This window comes from Schistocerca serialis, chromosome 3 (assembly GCF_023864345.2).
Source record: "Schistocerca serialis cubense isolate TAMUIC-IGC-003099 chromosome 3, iqSchSeri2.2, whole genome shotgun sequence".
In the NCBI taxonomy this organism is placed as follows: Eukaryota; Metazoa; Arthropoda; class Insecta; order Orthoptera; family Acrididae; genus Schistocerca; species Schistocerca serialis.
The window spans coordinates 128,300,836-128,323,553 of NC_064640.1; positions in this window are offsets into that span (position 1 = coordinate 128,300,836).

The following is a 22,718-nucleotide window of genomic DNA, read 5'->3' on the forward strand; positions in this document are numbered from 1 at the left end:
ACTCTTCTAGTACCTCTCTCCTTGCTGGACTAGCACTCCTAAGAAAAAATATGTTTCAGCAAGCATGTAAATCCTCACTTATTCTGCGATTTTTTGATACCAGCAAGGATTTCTCGGTTTGCCACACGTATTTTGAAGGATCAGGGTTCGAGTATTTCTCAACCTTTCAAATTTTGTTTTACTCCGGTTTCGTTAAATCACACGAGACGAATGCCCGTATGGTTCCTGTGAAAAGAAGCACTTGATATCCCTCCTCATACTTTCTGACCCCCAATTTTTGCTCTGTGTCTAATGACTTTTTAGGACGAGGGCATATTGAACTCTTTTCTCGAATTGGGCGTGGAATCAGTTTATCATTGCGTTTTCCGACATTTGAATATTCAGTTTTACAAATAATAGTACACTGCAAGTGAATGACGACTGCATTTGTGTAGTTTAATTTATAGGTGTGTTGTGCCAGACGCACCCACGAGGTACTGTAAGCAACGTTCAGTGGTCTTTTTCCGAAATACGGGGTGTTTATAATTAAACTTTCTGTGCTTAAGAGGGCCCGCACTAAAACGATTGACCGTAGCACAATGAAAATTTTTAGAAATAGTTTTAAAGACATGCGAAACAGAAATAACGAATAAACCACTGAAGGAAACACATTTTAATTTCCACGTGAAAGGATAACATTACAGGAAGCGGAAGACCAAAGTCTACTTGAATGTATGCGTCACGTGGAAAAAGTTTGTGAGTAATGTGAGCTTTGTACGGAAACCATTTCACAATTGTTCGCAGCACTTTTCGAACGGTGGACCATGGAATATTTAACTGTCGTTATACTGCTTGAAGCTCGTACATTTCGTCCAGAAGTCTCAGCCGTGGTAACAGTAACTTCTGCAACAATTTGTGGTGCAATTGGCAGCCGATCTCTCCCTGGAGCAAATCGTCAATTAATTCGAACTTCTGAATCATGTTCTTCAATCCAGGTAGGGAAAGAGGACCTCTTCGTATGCCTTTAATGCGTCGATCCTCGCGAACAGTAGCAAGACTGTTTCGACTACGCTGCAGAAGTTTCGCTGCGTATGACGCGGGAGGGGGGGAGGGTTGTGCTGAGATGTGTATGTATGCTGCTTAGTCAGCAACCTCTCAGACAAGTGAAGACTTGCTCTAAATTTATGAGACATAACTGGAAGTGACAACATGATTAGACTTGCTGACATTTGCGCGTGTGAACTGATGCAATCTCCAAGCACGTCATATTTCATCGAGGTTACATAAATGAATGCACACTTTCTAAGACGACCTGAGAGTAGTTGACCTCTGCAAATGTACTTTTTAAGATGTTAAAATTTCGTTGAGGCTAAATTTCGTAAATAATACATATAATTTTTAGTTTATTTAAATCAGGTTATAGCACATACGTTGTCAGCTTCCGGTGTTAGAATACCATTTGAGACCCATTAGCTGATACCCTCCATCAGTGCTTTGTTTTTCGTAATTGTTTAACAAACCCGTCTATTTGGGGTAATGGTAGTCACCATGTCAACTGCCCATCATTGGCTCCCGGTAGTATGCGAGGTAATGGTAGTCACCATGATGGGAGTAATGGTCCAAGATGCTACTCCAGGCGGGTGTAAAATATGCGCAACGGAAAGTACTGAACGCGGAAATGAAGATCTGGCCCTGTCTGACTACCCCCTGAAGCAGATCTTAGGATCTCTTAATGGTGATATTATCTGTTCCTTCTTGCTCTTTAACATACAAATTTCTACATCAACATAAATGAGTAATTAAGGGAACTAGTAACTACAAATGATAAATGCTGTTTCTACTTATACATTTATTGTGGATGAAAACCCCTCTTATATATTACAAATGTTTATATATCAATGTCCAATGGACATAAAGAGATGCAAATGGATTTCCTAACTAATATGATTGCCCAAATCTGCCCCTTTTTATGGCTACGCAATCTAATATAAACGACGCGAGATGATTGACATCATCTACGTACCAAACACTAGAAGGCACTACTTACAAAGATGATGTACAGTGGTGTGCAACCTCAGAGGAAATAAAATTTACGTGGTCGCAGCTGTTTAGCTTTATAGCCCTAATAAGCCGAAGCAATTACAGTTTCACCGTATGTACTGCATCTGATTCTCGTACACATCTTCGACGATGGAAGGTCTCCAGCCACAAAAATAAATTCTTTCAAACACTAGGACGGCAGAAGGCGGTCCTCTGACTAATATACTCTAATACTGTCTTCTCTTCTCTGTGTTCAACAGACAAGAAACGCGAACTTCCAGCCACAAGCACAGAATTCAGATAACGTCTCTACGTGAGTATAGACAGAAGAATGGCTCTCAGTCAATGAACGCTGCACACTCAACGACGACTCGCTACCCAGAGGCGAAGTCCAGAATCATATAAGTTCGCAACAGTACAGTTCCTAACCGTTCTAACTATAAAATCTCCTGAGAGCAAAGACAGCAAGTCGGTCTGTACCAACAAAAGCTGATACTGAGCGACCGTCAAACATGGGCGCTCAAAACGGAACACCTCTTTCTCTCCAGCACTGGCTTCCCGGCGGAGCTCAGAGATCATCGGCACAGTATTTTGGGTACAAGGCTGAATGGTAGATGTAATGAAAGTGAGGTGGAAGAATTATGAACACACCATCTCCGATATGTTCGCACCTAGCGATCCATTTTGGTGCTGAAGCCACCCTACCTCACGATTTACCGTTGTTTCCTTATTGCGAAGCAGTTACAGAAAAGAAGCATAACGTAGGCCGGGCAATATTTGTCGTGTCTTGGGCCTTGCATCCTAAGGAGGAAGACAATTGGGATTGAAAAAATGTGGACCATTGGTGCGACATCATGGAATATTCCCGCTGCTGCCCCTATAGTTCAAAGTCCAATCGACAGTGAGCCATTACAGACGGAGAGTAAGCTCGCAAAAGGGAAGAATGAGGGAGGTAATCGACCATACCCTCTCAAAAGAACCTTACCGACATTTGCCTGAAACTATTTAGGGAAATCAGGGAAAACCTAAATTTCGATGCCTGGACAGGGATTTGAAACGTCGTCCTCCCGAATGCGAGTTCTTTGTGCTGACCACTGCACCACTCCACTCGGTTTGTATCTGAAAGTTGTTTACAAATCATCTAGTGTTTGCGCTCGCTATATATTCACCCAATGTACAAATTTAAAAATGAAGTGACTTGCTTAAAAATATTTCGATACCATATTTTGCTTACCACGTTACAAAACGTTCTCATGCTTTGGTTTCTACATTTACGAAGTAAGACTACACGGCGCTCCCGTTTCATTCGAATTCAATTCGCCCATCGTAATGCACAGCCATTCAGCTTGTTTGGTTTTTCGTCGCAATGCGGGAAACCGAATTTCATATGACGCAAGTTCCATCGAACGACGTTTGAGAGGCGACAATACTTCCACCCATCTCTTACAAAATGTTTATTTTCTCGAAAACATTGCTAAGTAACTTTTTTGTGGCCCACCTGTTGTACTTATCTGAAACTTACGAAATCCTTCGCAACCTGTCAATATACGAGGGTGTTCGATAAGTAATGCGACACATTATTTTTCTCAGTTGATTGCGGTTGAAAAAATGTGTAATTTGTTGTGCGACATCAAGGAATATTCCCACTTCAGCCCCCGTAGTTATGTGAAGTTCCGATAGGTGGCGGTGCTATGCGTAGCCATCAAAACGGCGTCTGTAATGGAGGTGCGTTCCAAGCAGAGAGCTGTCACTGAGTTTCTTTTAGCGGAAAACCAGAACATCACAGATATTTACAGGCGCTTGCAGAATGTCTACGGAGACCTGGCCGTGAACAAAACGGTTGTGTCATTGGACGGGAAGTCTGTCGTCGCGCAAACCTGTCCGATCTCCATCGGCTGTATACAAGCTGCGACTCCTGCAATGTTGGAACGTGCGGACACTCTCATTCGAGGTGATCGACGGAATACAATCAAACAGCTCGGTGCAAAACTGGACGTCTCTGTTGGTAGTGGTGACACACACATCCACCATCTGGGGTAGTGAAAGGAAAATAGTGTAGTGCATTTTTTTCATGTCCACTTGAAATTGAAGAAATGTATGATGAAAGAAAAGAAATTATTCAGATTGTGCAGGGAGACGAAAATTTAATAGTCATGGGTGACTGGAATTCGAGTGTAGGAAAAGGGAGAGAAGGAAACATAGTACTGAATATGGATTGGGGCTAAGAAATGAAAGAGGAAGCCGCCTGGTAGAATTTTGCACAGAGCACTACATAATCATAACTAACACTTGGCTTAAGAATCATGAAAGAAAGTTGTATACATGGAAGAACCCTGGAGATACTAAACGGTATCAGATAGATTATATAATGGTAAGACAGAGATTTAGGAACCAGGTTTTAAATTGTAAGACATTTCCAGGGGCAGATGTGGACTCTGACCACAATCTATTGGTTATGACCTGTAGATTAAAACTGAAGAAACTGCAAAAAGGTGGGAATTTAAGGAGATGGGACCTGGATAAACTGAAAGAACCAGAGGTTGTACAGAGTTTCAGGGAGAGCATAAGGGAACAATTGACAGGAATGGAGGAAAGAAATACAGTAGAAGAAGAATGGGTAACTTTGAGGGATGAAGTGGCGAAGGCAGCAGAGGATCAAGTAGGTAAAAAGACGAGGACTAGTAGAAATCCTTGGGTAACAGAAGAAAAATTGAATTTAATTGATGAAAGGAGAAAATATAAAAATGCAGTAAATCAAGCAGGCAAGAAGGAATACAAACGTCTCAAAAATGAGATCGACAGGAAGTGCAAAATGGCTAAGCAGGGATGGCTAGAGGACAAATGTAAGGATGTAGAGGCCTGTCTCACTAGGGTTAAGATAGATACTGCCTACAGGAAAATTAAAGAGACCTTTAGAGATAAAAGAACGACTTGTATGAATATCAAGAGCTCAGATGGAAACCCAGTTCTAAGCAAAGAAGGGAAAGCAGAAAGGTGGAAGGAGTATATAGAGGGTCTATACAAGGGCGATGTACTTGAGGACAATATTATGGACATGGAAGAGGATGTAGATGAAGATGAAATGGGAGATATGATACTGCGTGAAGAGTTTGACAGAGCACTGAAAGACCTTAGTCGAAACAAGGCCCCCGGAGTAGACAACATTCCATTGGAACTACTGACGGCCTTGGGAGAGCCAGTCCTAACAAAACTCTACCATCTGGTGAGCAAGATTTATGAAACAGGCGAAATACCCTCAGACTTAAAGAAGAATATAATAGTTCCAATGTCAAAGAAAGTAGGTGTTGACAGATGTGAAAATTACCGAACTATCAGTTTAATAAGTCACAGCTGCAAAATACTAACACGAATTCTTTACAGACGAATGGAAAAACTAGTAGAAGCCAACCTCGGGGAAGATCAGTTTGGATTCCGTAGAAACACTGGAACACGTGAGGCAATACTGATCTTACGACTTATCTTAGAAGAAAGATTAAGGAAAGGCAAACCTACGTTTCTAGCATTTGTAGACTTAGAGAAAGCTTTTGACAATGTTGACTGGAATACTCTCTTTCAAATTCTAAAGGTGGTAGGGGTAAAATACAGGGAGCGAAAGGCTATTTACAATTTGTACAGAAACCAGATGGCAGTTATAAGAGTCGAGGGACATGAAAGGGAAGCAGTGGTTGGGAAGGGAGTAAGACAGGGTTGTAGCCTCTCCCCGATGTTTTTCAATCTGTATATTGAGCAAGCAGTAAAGGAAACAAAAGAAAAATTCGGAGTAGGTATTAAAATTCATGGAGAAGAAATAAAAACTTTGAGGTTCGCCGATGACATTGTAATTCTGTCAGAGACAGCAAAGGACTTGGAAGAGCAGTTGAACGGAATGGACAGTGTCTTGAAAGGAGGATATAAGATGAACATCAACAAAAGCAAAACAAGGATAATGGAATGTAGTCTAATTAAGTCGGGTGATGCTGAGGGAATTAGATTAGGAAATGAGGCACTTAAAGTATTAAAGGAGTTTTGCTATTTGGGGAGCAAAATAACCGATGATGGTCGAAGTAGAGAGGATATAAAATGTAGACTGGCAATGGCAAGGAAAGCGTTTCTGAAGAAGAGAAATTTGTTAACATCGAGTATAGATTCAAGTGTCAGGAAGTCATTTCTGAAAGTATTCGTATGGAGTGTAGCCATGTATGGAAGTGAAACATGGACGATAAATAGTTTGGACAAGAAGAGAATAGAAGCTTTCGAAATGTGGTGCTACAGAAGAATGCTGAAGATTAGATGGGTAGATCACATAACTAATGAGGAAGTATTGAATAGGATTGGGGAGAAGAGAAGTTTGTGGCACAACTTGACCAGAAGAAGGGATCGGTTGGTAGGACATGTTCTGAGGCATCAAGGGATCACCAATTTAGTATTGGAGGGCAGCGTGGAGGGTAAAAATCGTAGAGGGAGACCAAGAGATGAATACACTAAGCAGATTCAGAAGGATGTAGGTTGCAGTAGGTACTGGGAGATGAAAAAGCTTGCACAGGATAGAGTAGCATGGAGAGCTGCATCAAACCAGTCTCAGGACTGAAGACCACAACAACAACAACCACTTGTTTTTATATTTAATGTTTTAGCACTTTTCATGGCAACAGTTCTGTTACCCGGTACATCAAATTTCAGGGGAGTTTCGTCCATATTCGCTATTTGGCTTAGTTCCACACTGGTTTTCTTTCGATGTTGAATAATAAAACGATTGAAAGGTAATATTTTCTCTTCATACTCTTATGGCGTTTTCTGATATATTTTGGTTTTGGTTCGCATGCTAAGTCCATGACGCTTCACAAACGTGTAGCACCAGCCAACTTCACCCGTAAAGTATGTTAAGTTCCACTGTAACGGTAGCTTAGGAGCGTGTATTTCATTCATTTTTGTATTAATTCCAATGCCATTTTTACGGTGTTATTGAATCCATTTCAATACGTCATCTCCTAGTTTTGGCCATTTTTCATTCAATCCTTTATTTGGACATTTAGTTTTCCTCATCTTTTTCCAGTACTTCTTTACTTGTCCTCCAATCGCGAGTGGTTTTTTCTGTTGGTTGAGGCCGAGATACCGCTCAGCTTCTCTGTTTCCATGTTCTTATGCATTTGCTATTACTTTCAATTTACAGCCCGCATCTTACGAATACCTTTCATTTTTTCTCCTTTCGCGAAACCAGCTACTAACAAAAATATTGCACTGCTACCGATAACACAAATCACTTTCATTTCATGTTCACTGGAAATGTAGACTGCAATGACGTATCATAAGCTAGACAGTGTTCTGGGTTTGCGATGGCGGGGCGAGGGGGGGGGGGGGATGCAGGGATAGCAAGCTTGTGAATCCCCGCAACTCATGTACGTCGTATCGGTGTACTGTTGCTGCCAATTGTATCCAGTGTTGCCGGATAGAGATACGTTTCCCGCGACATCGAATATATGGCCATTTTTAAGACTAGCAGGAATTTTAAACTAATCACTGGAAATATTTGTATTAATTTCGAGTATAAGACGCACCTGAATCTTGGAGTCAATTTCTGGAAGCAAAAAGTGCGTCTTACAGTCCGCAAAATATGGCACCCACATAAGCCATAATGTATCATTTTGTTTCCTTCTCCCCTTCTGGGTTCTTCACTATTTTAGTCAAGACTCATGTATCTGGGTATGTTGGTGATCTGGCTTTTTCCACAGTTATGAGAACATGCCAAACATTTCTGTTTTCAACGGTATAGAGAACCTGCCTTTCAATTGCAACAACTTACCCCCAAAACTGTATCAACTTGTCCGCAAATTGTATCAGCTTGTCCCAAGCTGTATCAACCTGTCCGCAAAATTGTGCCAAATCGCCTCTAAACTGTATCAGCTTGCTCCAAAACTATGTAAACCTGCCCCAGAAACTGTATCATCTTGCCCCAAAACTGTAGCAACTTTCCTTTCAGGCAACGACTTGTGCTCCTAAACTGTAAAGACTCCCCCCCCCCCCTTTCCAAAACTATAACAACTTGCCCTGAAATCGTAACTAGTTGTCCTGGTGATCCGAAACACTTAAGCAGTATTCCAGAATGGGTTGCAATAGTGATCTGTATGTAGATTATAGATGAGCTACACTTTCCTAAAATTCTCCCAATAAATCGAAATCAACCATTCGCCTTCTCTACTATCATTACCAGTTTTACAGTTGCGTGGCAAGTTGCCACAGTTACAGGGGTAAGTTTTGACAGTTTTGAGGCAAGTTGTTACAGTTTAAGGGAGTACGTTTTAGCAGTTGTAGAGCAACATTTTGCAGTTGTGAAGCATGTTGCTACAGTTGGGAGCAAGTTGCTATAGTTGCAGGACAAGTTGTTACAACTATCAGGTAAGCTGTTGTAGTTGTGGGTCATGTTTATATAGTTCTCATGTACACAAAACATCAAAGAATGATTTACAATATTTTACATTTGCCTCATCATCATCATAATGAGTATATTTCATCTTTCAGATTAATGCACCACAGTAAATTTCACCTCTCTCTCTTTCTCTCTCCATTTCTGTCTCTCGGTAGTGCGTACTTTAATGAGGAAACAACATAGCGATATGTTACAGAGGGAATGAAAGGGCTGCAGCTTTCCACAGTAACTGACAACCCCAGTAGCTGACACGCACTGCACTGTGGAAAGAGATTTTGACTTATAAGTCTCAGCTTGATGACTATTGGGTTTTGCTTGTTGGAACAAGTCGAAAATTTCCAGATAAAATCTCAAATTGCTTAGCTGCTGTCATGAAAAGAGTTGCTGATGCCTGCACATTCACATCGATGAAATCTCCAAGCATGTCATATTTCGCCAAATATGGTGCAAAGCTTTTCTGTAACCGAATACAAAGTGATATCGTAGGGGCAACTTGTTACAGCTAATTGTGTTAACAACCTGATTTGCTATGTGAAGCCAAAATTAGAAAATCCAAAAGGAAGGCAGTGGCGAATAAATTTCATGAGACTACAGTGATTCTGACAAAAATAAAAAACCGATTGTGATGGTTATAACATTTACAGTTGCAAGTCATTCTACAGTTTAATTAGCTAAAAAAACATTATTTCATGTAAAGTAACTGAGGGAATATTTTAAAATGAATCAGTTTAAAATTTATTGCTAGCAGCTACAACAAAAACAATTAATCAATATGTAAAAGAATGTTAAATACAATATTTATATGATCTCTTACCATCATTTAATTGAGATATTATATATTGACGACAAAAATTGCAACGCCACAAAATAATTAATGTAGAGTAATAAAATTTCTGGAATACATTTGTCTAGGAAACGTATTTAAATGATTAGCATAGCAAGATCACAGATTAATGTAAGCGTGAGATATAAGCCATAGCAAATGTGAAACGCTGGTACATTAATAACCGGTACAACCGCCAGAATGTTGAATGCAACCATGCAAACGTGCATGCACTGCGTTGAACAGGTTCAGGTTGACAGTTTGTGGGATGGTAGGCCATACCTGTCGCATTTGGTCGGTCAATAGAGGGACGGTTAATGCTATTTGAGGATGACGCTAGTATTGTCGGCCGATAGTCTCCCACATGTGCTAGATTGAAGACTGATCTGGTGATCGAGCAGTCTAAGGCAACATGTCGACTGTAGAGCATGCTGAGTGGCAAAAGCGGTATGTGGGCGAGCGTTATCCTGTTGGAAAACACCCTCTGGAATGCTTTTCGTAAAGGGCAGCATAAGAGGTCGAGTCACAAGAGTGACATACAGGTGCATGGGATAACCACGAGAGTGCTCGTGCTGTCATAAGAAATCGAACCCCAGACTGCAACTCCCGGTGTAGATCCGGTGTTTCTAAAACGCAGACAAGTTGTTTGCAAGCTCTCAACTGGCCTCCTTCCAACCAACACACAGCCATCATTGGCACCGAGGCAGAACGAGACAGAACGATTCTACACAGAGTACGCGAAAGAACTTGCCCACCCTTCTAACAGCCACGTACCGCAAGTCTCTAGAGGAACGGAAGGTTCCAAATGACTGGAAAAGAGCACAGGTAGTCCCAGTTTTCAAGAAGGGTCGTCGAGCAGATACGCAAAACTATAGGCCTACATCTCTGACATCGATCTGTTGTAGAATTTTAGAACATGTTTTTTGCTCGCGTATCATGTCATTTCTGGAAACCCAGAATCTACTCTGTAGGAATCAACATGGATTCCAGAAACAGCTCGCTTTATTTGTTCATGAGACCCAGAAAATATTAGATACAGGCTCCCAGGTAGATGCCATTTTCCTTGACTTCCGAAAGGCGTTCGATACAGTTCCGCACTGTCGCCTGATGAGCAAAGTAAGAGTCTACGGAATATCAGACCAGCTGTGTGGCTGGATTGAAGAGTTTTTAGAAAACAGAACACAGCATGTTGTTCTCATTGGAGAGACGCCTACAGACGTTAAAGTAACCTCTGGCGTGCCACAGGGGAGTGTTATGGGACCACTGTTTTTCACAATATACAGGGTGTTACAAAAAGGTACGACCAAACTTTCAGGAAACATTCCTCTCACACAAATAAAGAAAAGATGTTATGTGGACATGTGTCCGGAAACGCTTAATTCCCATGTTAGAGCTCATTTTAGTTTCTTCCACCTACGCTCAATGGAGCGCGTTGTCATGATTTCATACGGGATATCTACCTGTGCTGCTAGAACATGTGCCTTTACAAGTACGACACAACATGTGGTTCATGCACGATGGAGCTCCTGCACATTTCAGTCTAAGTGTTCGTACGCTTCTCAACAACAGATTCGGTGACCGATGGATTGGTAGAGGCGGACCAATTCCATGGCCTCCACGCTCTCCTGACCTCAACCCTCTTGACTTTCATTTATGGGGGCATTTGAAAGCTCTTGTCTACGCAACCCCGGTACCAAATGTAGAGACTCTTCGTGCTCGTATTGTGGACGGCTGTGATACAATACGCCATTCTTCAGGGCTGCGTCAGAGATTCCATGCGACGGAGGGTGGATGCATGTATCCTTGCTAACGGAGGACATTTTGAACATTTCCTGTAACAAAGTGTTTGAAGTCACGCTGGTACGCTCTGTTGCTGTGTGTTTCCATTCCATCATTAATGTGATTTGAAGAGAAGTAATAAAATGAGCTCTAACATGGAAAGTAAGCGTTTCCGGACACATGTCCACATAACATGTTTTCTTTCTTTGTGTGTGAGGAACGTTTCCTGAAAGTTTGGCCATACCTTTTTGTAACATCCTGTATATACACTCCTGGAAATGGAAAAAAGAACACATTGACACCGGTGTGTCAGACCCACCATACTTGCTCCGGACACTGCGAGAGGGCTGTACAAGCAATGATCACACGCACGGCACAGAGGACACGCCAGGAACCGCGGTGTTCGCCGTCGAATGGCGCTAGCTGCGCAGCATTTGTGCACCGCCGCCGTCAGTGTCAGCCAGTTTGCCGTGGCTTACGGAGCTCCATCGCAGTCTTTAACACTGGTAGCATGCCGCGACAGCGTGGACGTGAACCGTATGTGCAGTTGACGGACTTTGAGCGAGGGCGTATAGTGGGCATGCGGGAGGCCGGGTGGACGTACCGCCGAATTGCCCAACACGTGGGGCGTGAGGTCTCCACAGTACATCGATGTTGTCGCCAGTGGTCGGCGTAAGGTGCACGTGCCCGTCGACCTGGGACCGGACCGCAGCGACGCACGGATGCACGCCAAGACCGCAGGATCCTACGCAGTGCCGTAGGGGACCGCACCGCCACTTCCCAGCAAATTAGGGACACTGTTGCTCCTGGGGTATCGGCGAGGACCATTCGCAACCGTCTCCATGAAGCTGGGCTACGGTCCCGCACACCGTTAGGCCGTCTTCCGCTCACGCCCCAACATCGTGCAGCCGCCTCCAGTGGTGTCGCGACAGGCGTGAATGGAGGGACGAATGGAGACGTGTCGTCTTCAGCAATGAGAGTCGCTTCTGCCTTGGTGCCAACGATGGTCGTATGCGTGTTTGGCGCCGTGCAGGTGAGCGCCACAATCAGGACTGCATACGACCGAGGCACACAGGGCCAACACCCGGCATCATGGTGTGGGGAGCGATCTCCTACACTGGCCGTACACCACTGGTGATCGTCGAGGGGACACTGAATAGTGCACGGTACATCCAAACCGTCATCGAACCCATCGTTCTACCATTCCTAGACCGGCAAGGGAACTTGCTGTTCCAACAGGACAATGCACGTCCGCATGTATCCCGTGCCACCCAACGTGCTCTAGAAGGTGTAAGTCAACTACCCTGGCCAGCAAGATCTCCGGATCTGTCCCCCATCGAGCATGTTTGGGACTGGATGAAGCGTCGTCTCACGCGGTCTGCACGTCCAGCGCGAACGCTGGTCCAACTGAGGCGCCAGGTGGAAATGGCATGGCAAGCCGTTCCACAGGACTACATCCAGCATCTCTACGATCGTCTCCATGGGAGAATAGCCGCCTGCATTGCTGCGAAAGGTGGATATACACTGTACTAGTGCCGACATTGTGCATGCTCTGTTGCCTGTGTCTATGTGCCTGTGGTTCTGTCAGTGCGATCATGTGATGTATCTGACCCCAGGAATGTGTCAATAAAGTTTCCCCTTCCTGGGTCAATGAATTCACGGTGTTCTTATTTCAATTTCCAGGAGTGTATAAATGACCTAGTAGATAGTGTTGGAAGTTCCATGCGGCTTTTCGCGGATTATGCTGTAGTATACAGAGAAGTTGCTGCATTAGAAAATTGCAGCGAAATGCAGGAAGATCTTCAGCAGATTAGGACTTGGTGCAGGGAGTGGCAACTGAGCCTTAACAAAATTAACGTAGACATATGTAATGTATTGCGAATACATAGAAAGAAGGATCCTTTATTCTATGATTATATGATAGCGGAACCAACTCTGGTAGCAGTTACTTCTGCAAAATATCTGGGAGTATGCGTACGGAACGATTTGAAGTAGAATGATCATATAAAATTAATTGTTGGTAAGGCGGGTGCCAGGTTGAGATTCATTGGGAGAGTCCTCAGAAAATGTAGTCCATCAACAAAGGAGGTGGCTGACAAAACACTCGTTCGACCTATACTTGAGTATTGCTCATCACAGTTCCGCTTGGGACGCGACAGCGTTCGGACGTGTCGGTATTTCCGCGTAGTCGTAGCGCCGCAAGCCGTGTTTATAGAAATCCTTGGATTGTGACCTGTGATATTCTCAGTGCTTCTTCACTACCGTCGTACACAAGCTTCTTAATTTACTCACAGCGGTCCCGACCGCTCATATAGTTATGGCTCCCAGTGTACCACGTAAGATTACCCTGTGTTTTGCCTTTGAGAAATCTTCCAGGAATGTGCAACCGAGTTCTCTAGAAATCCATGACTGGATAGTAGGTATTATTGGCATCACATCTGATCAGGTCCACACAGCATATTATGACATGGCGGAATACTGTTTCTTTGTGAAGTTTTTAGACCAGATACAACTGGAGAAAATTTTGGTGAATACTGGTGGGAAAGCAGAGTTCCGACATCGTGATCAGTCGGTGAGTACAGTTTCAATAACTAACGCTGACATTGAGTATAAACAAGTGCGAGTGTTCAATTTGCCACCTGAAGTTGAGAATTGTTTTCTTAGAGATGTCCTCGCCAAATACGGTGAAAAATTAGAAACGAAAAATGGTCGAGCCGTCACAAACTCCAATGTTATAGTGGGGTTCGCTCAGTTGACATGGCAGTTAAAGTCAATATCCCATCTTATATAATGGTTTGTGGTTATAAGGCTCATGTCATTTACGAGGGGCAAGTAGGCACTTGTTTTATCTGTAACACGAGTGGCCATTTACGAGAGGATTGCCCACGGCGAGTTGTCGTACTTCGAAACAATCTGCAACAACGACAGAGATTAACGTTGGCTGATGTCCTAACTCAAAATCAGACGCCTTCTGTGACTGACTCCCAACCGAGTCAATCTGTGTCAGAGGACAACGATCTCGGTAACAGCACCTTCCCACCCTTGCCTCAAAAACCCGTGGCCAGTCACCTCTTAGCCACCGGTGTTGCATTATCTGTCGGTAACAACCGACGACGTACTATAAGTGACGGTAGTGGTTCTGGCGAACAGGTCGTAAAAACTCAAACCGATGACGCGGTGTCACGGGCCTCCACACAGGACACGCATGTGTCGGATGGCTCAGTTACGACCTGCCAAATCCCCATTCAACCGCCCGACGCAGAAACTGTCAATACGAGTGCAGCCGAGTGTTTACAGCAATCCTTTCCGATGCCGCTTGCCGACTCGCCGCAGGTGGCCAACACACAAGAGGCGGCAGTCAGTCAACTGCAACTCGTAAACACGGCGAACGAAGCACGCGGTGTCGAGCATAACACAAACAGCCGCCACTCGAAACTGCTTCCAAACAACACGAGGACCCGGACAGCTGTATACAACCAGCCAGTGCGGCTCCAAACAAACACAGTGAGCCTACTGAAGCCGCGTCTTCGGACTTGCCGTCACCCGTTCCGAAGCAAGGACTTTCACATACTGCTTACAGCCATGACTCGCCGACTCCGCCGTCTTCAATGACACTTCGGACGCCTTTGCGACGGCAAAATAAAGTTAAATCAAAGGACTCCGTGGCTGGAAGTAACTCAAAAAGTAAAGTCAGCGCAAAAACTGGTACAAAAACTGCGGATGTAGGTTCGAAGTCCGACGGTGAGATGGACTGGGCTTCCTACGCTTCCCATCACCCACAAGTCTCGGACGATCATGAGTCAAGCTTATAAGTTTTTGTCACTGAACATTAATAGAGTTAGAACAGATTTAAAATTAGCAATGCTACGGCAGTTTATCTATGAGTCCGAAGCTGATATAATTCTGTTACAGGAAGTATCTATCTTAAGTTTTCATGTATCAGGATTTGCAACAATCTTAAACACCGTGACGGACGGGGGTACAGGTACGGTCATTCTATCACGAGACGGAATCCCAGTGAGCAATATCGAAATGTTGGACTCCGGTAGAGGCATAGCTTGCCAAATTTTTGACGTCACCCTCGTCAATATCTATGCTCCATCTGGAACGACCTTAAAATCAGAAAGAGCTAACTTCTTTAAACAAGACATCATATACTTGCTACGCCGCAACCCAACCCAGTTGATAATTAGTGGTGATTTCAACTGTGTGATCCACAGGAAAGACCAATCGCCAAACTTTAATTACTGTAGGGAACTACATGATCTGGTGCGTCACCTGCAGCTGAAGGATGCGTGGGCACTAAAATTTCCTTCCCTGGTAAAGTACACGTACCTGACCACCACCGCATGTAGCCGTCTAGACCGTTTGTACATCTCTGAGAACATTTGCCAACATGTTCTGGACGCCGATGTCATTCCGGCTAGCTTTTCCGACCACTTCGCTCTCTGTGTCACGATAAATCTGGCCAAACAGCATACTAAATGGCATAGGATTCCGTGGAGCCTAAATGTTTCTATTCTCGCCGATGCCTTGCTACAAGATTTCATCTCCACGATATGGGCGGATAGTCTCAAGCAATGCTGCAGATATCCGAGCAAGATAGCCTGGTGGAATGCTGTGGTCAAACGGAAAATGCGATTATCTTTAAGAAACTACAGTTGGCAACGGGCGCAAGATGTCAAACGCACGATTGATTTTTACCAAACAGTTCTGCGAGAGTTGTATGCGACTACGACACCAACCAACACACAGCTGACGACCATCAAACAAATAAAGGCGAAGCTTATAGGCATAAAGCGAACGCAGCTTGAAGGACTGAAGATCAGATCTAAAGCAAAATCGCTTCAAGAGGACGAACTTGCATCGCTGTATCATCTCATAAAACATCGTGCCCATCGCAAGCGAGCTTTTATCGGGGAGCTGGACACAGACGATGGACTCCGTTTGACCCGAAAGAGTGAGATTATTACTGCAGTTTACCGGTACTTCACGGATCTGTACTCGCAATGCGATACATATGGTGATGACGGCGGCGATATCGTGAGTGCTCTGCCCACCGTAGTCACGCCTGCGGACAACTCGGCGGTCGTACACGAATTTGCTCCAGACGAAGTCCTTGAACTGATTTCTGGCTCGCCATCAAATAAATCCCCTGGCCCTGATGGTTTGCCACGGGAGTTTTATGTGCGCTTCTGGCCCATAATCGGACACGCATTTACAGATGTTCTCAATGAAGTGATGCGAGGGAATGACGTGCCGGCCGAAATGAAGGAAGGCCGACTTGTATTGATACCAAAAAGCAAACACCGAAAAATCTTAGATAACTTCCGACCTATTACTTTACTCAATTTTGATTACAAAACCTTCGCCAGAGCACTCAACAGCAGATTGTCTCCTTAATGAAGCAAGTGATTCACAACCATCAATCATGCACCCCTGGTCGCACTATTATGAGGCCCCTTTCGGAATATAGAGATGTAATAGCGATAGCGTCAGTCACTAACGTGAATCTCGCATTGCTGTTTATCGACTTTTGCAAGGCCTTTGATCGCGTCCGCCACGAGTACCTCCTACAGCTACTGCAGCGTTGTGGTTTTGAGCAACGGGTTATAAATGTCGAGCAACATTTCGTCACGGGCATTACAACCAGAATCAGCGTAAATGGACAGCTTACTCAACCCATCGAGGTCCAAAGAGGAGTGCCGCAGGGGAGCCCTCTCTCCATGATGTTATTTGTTTTGTCGCTCGAGCCACTCTTACGCTCTATTCATGACAAACTTGCAGGCCTTTCGATCGCTGGGACGTCCTTCGTGGTTCGTGCTTACGCCGACGACGTCGGAGTATTATTGCGCAACGACGGAGACGTATCAACCCCCAAGACCGCGGTAGACGAGTACTGTCGTGCTTCCGGTGCTAAAATCAACGCCGGTAAATGCACCTTTGTCAACATTCGAGGATTCGACGCAGTTCTTATACCTTGGGCGAAGCGTGTCGAAACCCACACCACTCTGGGGATGATTATCGACAAATGCCCGCTAAAAATGAATGCAAAAAATTGGAAGAAGATCACCAATAAAATGCAAGGTGCCATCTATGAAAACAATTGGCGGTCCATTAACATTCTCCAACGCATACGACTCCTCAGCAGTTATATATTCACTAAAGCGTACTATATGGCCCAACTATTTCCAGTCCCCAAGATGCAGGCCAAACACGTGATGAAACTCTCTAATAGGTTTATCTGGAAAGGGCACCTGTTCAAAGTGAAATACACCACGCTGACGTCTTCCAGACAGGCCGGCGGACTAAACATGCCTGACATTAACCGAAAGTGTACTGCGTTATATATTAAACGAATCACCCATTTGTTGGACAAGGAACCTCTCAGCGTAACCAGTTGGCTCTTCCGAACCTTACAACCCACCGATACGCATCCACCCATTGATGTAGGTAAAATACATTACAAACTACGACATGTAAAGCAGTCCGGAATCCCATTGAACTTAAATACCCGAGTGTTCATTGGAAGGCAGTTTGGGACAAAATAAGTTTAACTGTCCACACTGCTGAAGTGGCGTCCACATGGTATAAAGTGGTTAACAATGTTATACCCACTAATGAAAGGTTGCATAGAATCGGTTTAAGTGACAGTGATAAATGCGTCCGCTGCGGTCTGGTCGACACCTTACGCCATCGCTTCACTTGTGGCGGTCATCTCATTAACTGGAAATGGGTGCAGCAGAGGCTGGGCCTGATTACCCGCAGCAGCCCAGCTAGCCACTGCACCGACATCCTGCTCTGGCCGGACGCGAAACATTTTCCCGCTACCAAGAACAACACCGTGATGTGGATGTTAGGACAGTTTGTGACATATATCATCATCCACAATAGTGAAGATAATCTCATTAGTTTCGAGGCTTACATGAGAACGGCACGCTGGAAGATGAAACGTTACCCAAATTTCAGGAAGATGTTCGCTAACATGTTAGACATAATTTTTGAAAAACAAGGCGTAGGGTAATTCTCGATGCCGGTAAGGACACAAATCATATGCAAGACTATGTAGCGAACAAAATACACAACGAATAAGGGGTTATACCAGTTCCTAGGACTACTCCCGACTTCTCAATGGTGTTATTAACTTCATTATGACGTTTTCATAATTTATGTTCCTGTGCATCTCTTGTTATCTGTTTGTGTGCTCCAAATGACTTTGAGTTTGGACGGTAATGAATCAAATGACAGAACTGTCATTCCAGTTAAGACAATCAATTATATATATGTTTGCGTTTCGGATCTATGTCTCTGTCTGGACTGAAGAGGCTATTGTCAGTTTACTATTTATGTTCTATTTTGTAAGCTTACAAATGGCACTATATTGAAATGTGTTATTCAGTCTATTGTAGGATACAATTCGTGTTGAATCAGTTCCAGCACTTCAATAATTTGTCTTTGTGCTTATGTACATATATGGTTGTTTTAATAAAGGAAAAAAAGGTAAAAAAAATCAGTGTGGGAGGTCGGGTTACCAGGTCGGGTTGACAGAGGAGATAGAGAAGATCCAAAGAAGAGCGGCGCGTTTCGTCACAGGGTTATTTGGTAAGCGTGATAGCGTTACGGAGATGTTTAGCAAACTCAAGTGGCAGACTCTGCAAGAGAGGCGCTCTGCATCGTGGTGTAGCTTGCTGTCCAGGTTTCGAGAGGGTGCGTTTCTGGATGAGGTATCGAATATATTGCTTGCCCCTACTTATACCTCCCGAGGAGATCACGAATGTAAAGTTGGAGAGATTCGAGCGCGCACGGAGGCTTTCCGGCAGTCGTTCTTCCCACGAACCATACGCGACTGGAACAGGAAAGGGAGGTAATGACAGTGGCACATAAAGTGCCCTCCGCCACACACCGTTGGGTGGCTTGCGGAGTATAAATGTAGATGTAGATGTAGAACCAGTTCTCATCAGAGAACGCCATCTCAGGCGTCTTGTCACGGTCCGCGGGGCTCTCCCCGTTGGAGGTTCGAGTCCTTCCTCGGGCATGGGTGTATGTGTCGTCCTTAGCGTTAGGTATTTTAAGTTACATTAAGTAGTGTGTAAGCTTAGGGACCGATGACCACAGCCGTTTGACCCCATAAGACCTTACCACAAATTTCCATCAGAGAATATAACACACCTACACCCTGTCCTGCAATAAAGTCTTGCTTGACACTACTGAAGTTGCAAATGGCGGTGGTTTGGGGTCAGTTGAATGCACACTACAGGGTGTCTCGCTCGGAGCTGTCCTTGAAGTAACCGATTTGTAACAGCTCGTTGTCACTGTGGTGCCAACTGCTGCTGAAATTGCTGCTGCACATGCAGTACGATGCACCAGAGTCATACCCCAAACACGATGGTCTTTCCTCTCGGTAGTGCCACCTAGCCGCCCAGAGCCGGCTCTTCTTGGACCGTACATTCTCGTGACCACCACTGCCAGCGGTCATGTACATTCCCTACATTCCTGTCAAGTCTATATGTAATATCGTAGAAGGAACATCAAGCTTCTCGTATCCGTATTACACGACCTCGTTCAAACTCAGTGAGCTGTTCATAATGGCGTCTTTGTCGCCTTAAAGGCATTCCTGATTAACATCAACTCGCCACGTCCAATCTCAAAGGTCAGTAACGCTCACGGCCGTTAAAGCCTATATTTAAAACAAACTTGATTATCATCATCATAGCGGCGCTACTAGCGCCACTCTTATGCGTCTGGCGTGAAATCTCAAAAGGCGTCATCTTTCAGACGTAGAAACTCGGGTACCAACTTTCGTTCCTGTCGTGCAACTCTTTATTGGTGTTGTGATTTTTTTGGGTCAGTGTATTAGTCTCAGTTTCAGATCCAAATCCAACTGCGCCTAAGGCTCGTCAGGTTTTGCTAAAATCTCGCGAAATGTCCGCAAGAAACTGTGGTTGCTGCAAAAAAAGGCAATCTGAAATTCATCCTGTGCTAGAAGAAGCATTTAAAATCGTTTCTCAATCGCTATAGAGACTGTGGCAGCTATTCTAAAAGGAAAAGGAAAAGACCGCAGACCATGAAGAGGAAGATGAAAACATTAGAGCCAAAGAAAACAATGTATTTATGATAGCAGAAAGTGGAGATATTGGAGGAGGAGAAGAAGAAAAAGAAGAGGATGATGACCATGGAGAACAAGAAGATGAAAATGATGATGATGATGATGATGAACGAAAAAAGAGTAATTACAATGAGAAAGACGATGTTCACGTTTCGAAGATCGTATCCACTGATTCGCCAGCAAATATCGACTATCTCCACTGGAATAACCCAAATGAATTGGTAGAGCGATTAGATTTCTTGCTAGTTTCGAAATTGACAGGCAGTAATTCATATGATAATGTAACAATATCTACTAAAGATGAACTTCGAGATGCTTCGATTATTGGTTGAAGTTAACAATGGCTGTGGAAAATAAAGTGAAAGACTCAACTGCAGAATGGTTAGTTGCATATAAGAAAATTAAGTATTACCTAGAGAAATGAAGTGTTTAGATAAATAACGATGAATTTGCTCCATTGAGACGAATCATTGATAAGTTGCCAACTGAACGAAGACTAGATAAAATGATGATACTGTGGGCAGCATGTTTCAACAGCCTCACCCTCCCATAGGTTTTCGTTGGAAGTCACCCATTGACATATCAATAAAATGCACTTGCTTGTAGTAATCATTCTGATGATATTGCTATTTTAAATATATTCCATGCATTGGAAGATGTATTAATGAATGGTGAACTAGATGAAACTGTCTTTTGCGACTATAAGATGCAACGTTGTGCGAATGACATTGTTTAATTCGTTAATTCGCATCAACAAACTCACTTCAAGCTGTATGTTAGATCAGCAATAATGCCACTTTGTGTTTTGCAATTTTATAAAATCCATTTTTATATATTTTCATGGATTTAATCCGAGGTACATAGATAGAACTACACTCATCTACTAACCTACAATTTATTTCAGAAGTGCCAGTAAGCAACCCATGTGTATTTTAATAAGTAATACCAACAATTTAGATGCGAAAATGTCTAACTTGAATGACACTTATGCTTGCAAAGTATGCTACAGCAATCAAACTGGGGTCATCAACAAGTGCTGCTTAATCTATAATGTCTACAAGTATTGTCGATATTTAAATCATGTTTATTACTTTTAATCTTATAAAACAATTAATTTATGACAGTAGTGCTATGTATGGTTTGTGGTAGAAATCCTGCACATTTCGGGAAATAACAAAAAATTATTTTGGTGCAGTGTTTAAATTTTCGTTAGCGATCAGAAATTTGTAATTATACCTGCATATTACGATGAGCAGCCTGCATACATTTTCTACTCGATAAATGATAAATAATTTTATTTAGGCATCACAGATTTTATTTTCGAGATTTCGACATTCCATCTGTGTCTTGTTGCACCGTTGTCTTTTGCTGTTTCATCTCTGACTTTTCCAGCAGCACCATCATCTTTGGTCATGTTCGGATGAATATAAACGTTGCAGGCGTTATCCTTGAGTATTACGAAAATATGCAACTTAAATAATACATTGCAATAAAATCACTTCAGACTACCCTCTTCCTTCGTTTCTAAAATCGTGTTTCACCAGTTCATTTGTCTTTTGGACTGTGTAGTATCAGCGTTCCTTTTTGCATAGCGTAATTTTATTAGATTTTAGTTAATTTGGTAGTTGGTTATCGGAAATACAGTCTGTAAACGTTTTGTATTACCTTGGCACCATTGTTTCAAAATGGTTGAAATGGCTCTGAGCACTATGGGACTTAACATCTATGGTCATCAGTCCCCTATAACTTAGAACTACTTAAACCTAACTAACCTAAGGACATCACACAACACCCAGTCATCACGAGGCAGAGAAAATCCCTGACCCCGCCGGGAATCGAACCCGGGAACCCGGGCGTAGGAAGCGAGAACGCTACCGCACGACCACGAGCTGCGGACACCATTGTTTCGATTGATAAATTTTACAGCATTCCTCGAAAGATTATTTTGTAATTAATCTGTACTATGCCTAATTCAAATGCAAATAAAAGTCAGTATTAAACTGTTAATAACACAGATTACATTTTCTAGTGTATGACGTGCCACATTATCCTCATCCCCGCCTCCCCCCCCCCCCCCCCCCCCCCGTCCACACCACAGAATGATGCTCGCTAAGGTGAATCATTACTGAAAAACTTGTAAAAACAGTATATGATGACAATTCGTTCTATGAAACACCAGTAACATTTCCTCAACTGAAATAACAACTCCATTACGTACCACTGAAATACTTGATAAGCGTCATAGAACAATGTAGATGTGAAATTATTTAATTTGAGGGTGAACTGTGTCCTACACAAAGCGTAAGATTAAGTAGTGGAATTAATTACATTTTTACACCTAGCTGACAGTAATTAAGACTGGATGTTTGTTTCTTTGTTTGTCTGCCTAGCACAGTATTGTAACAAACGTCTGTTTTCTGCAGGTATAAGGTTGGTCAGGTTAATTTTGCTACATTGGCAATAGATTGAAGCCTACCCGGACATCCTGCTCGATAGTGTTGGCGGTGCTACACCGCCCCCTTTCCACTTGATGCAACAAGTTAGTATTCAATTTCGGGACCATGTTA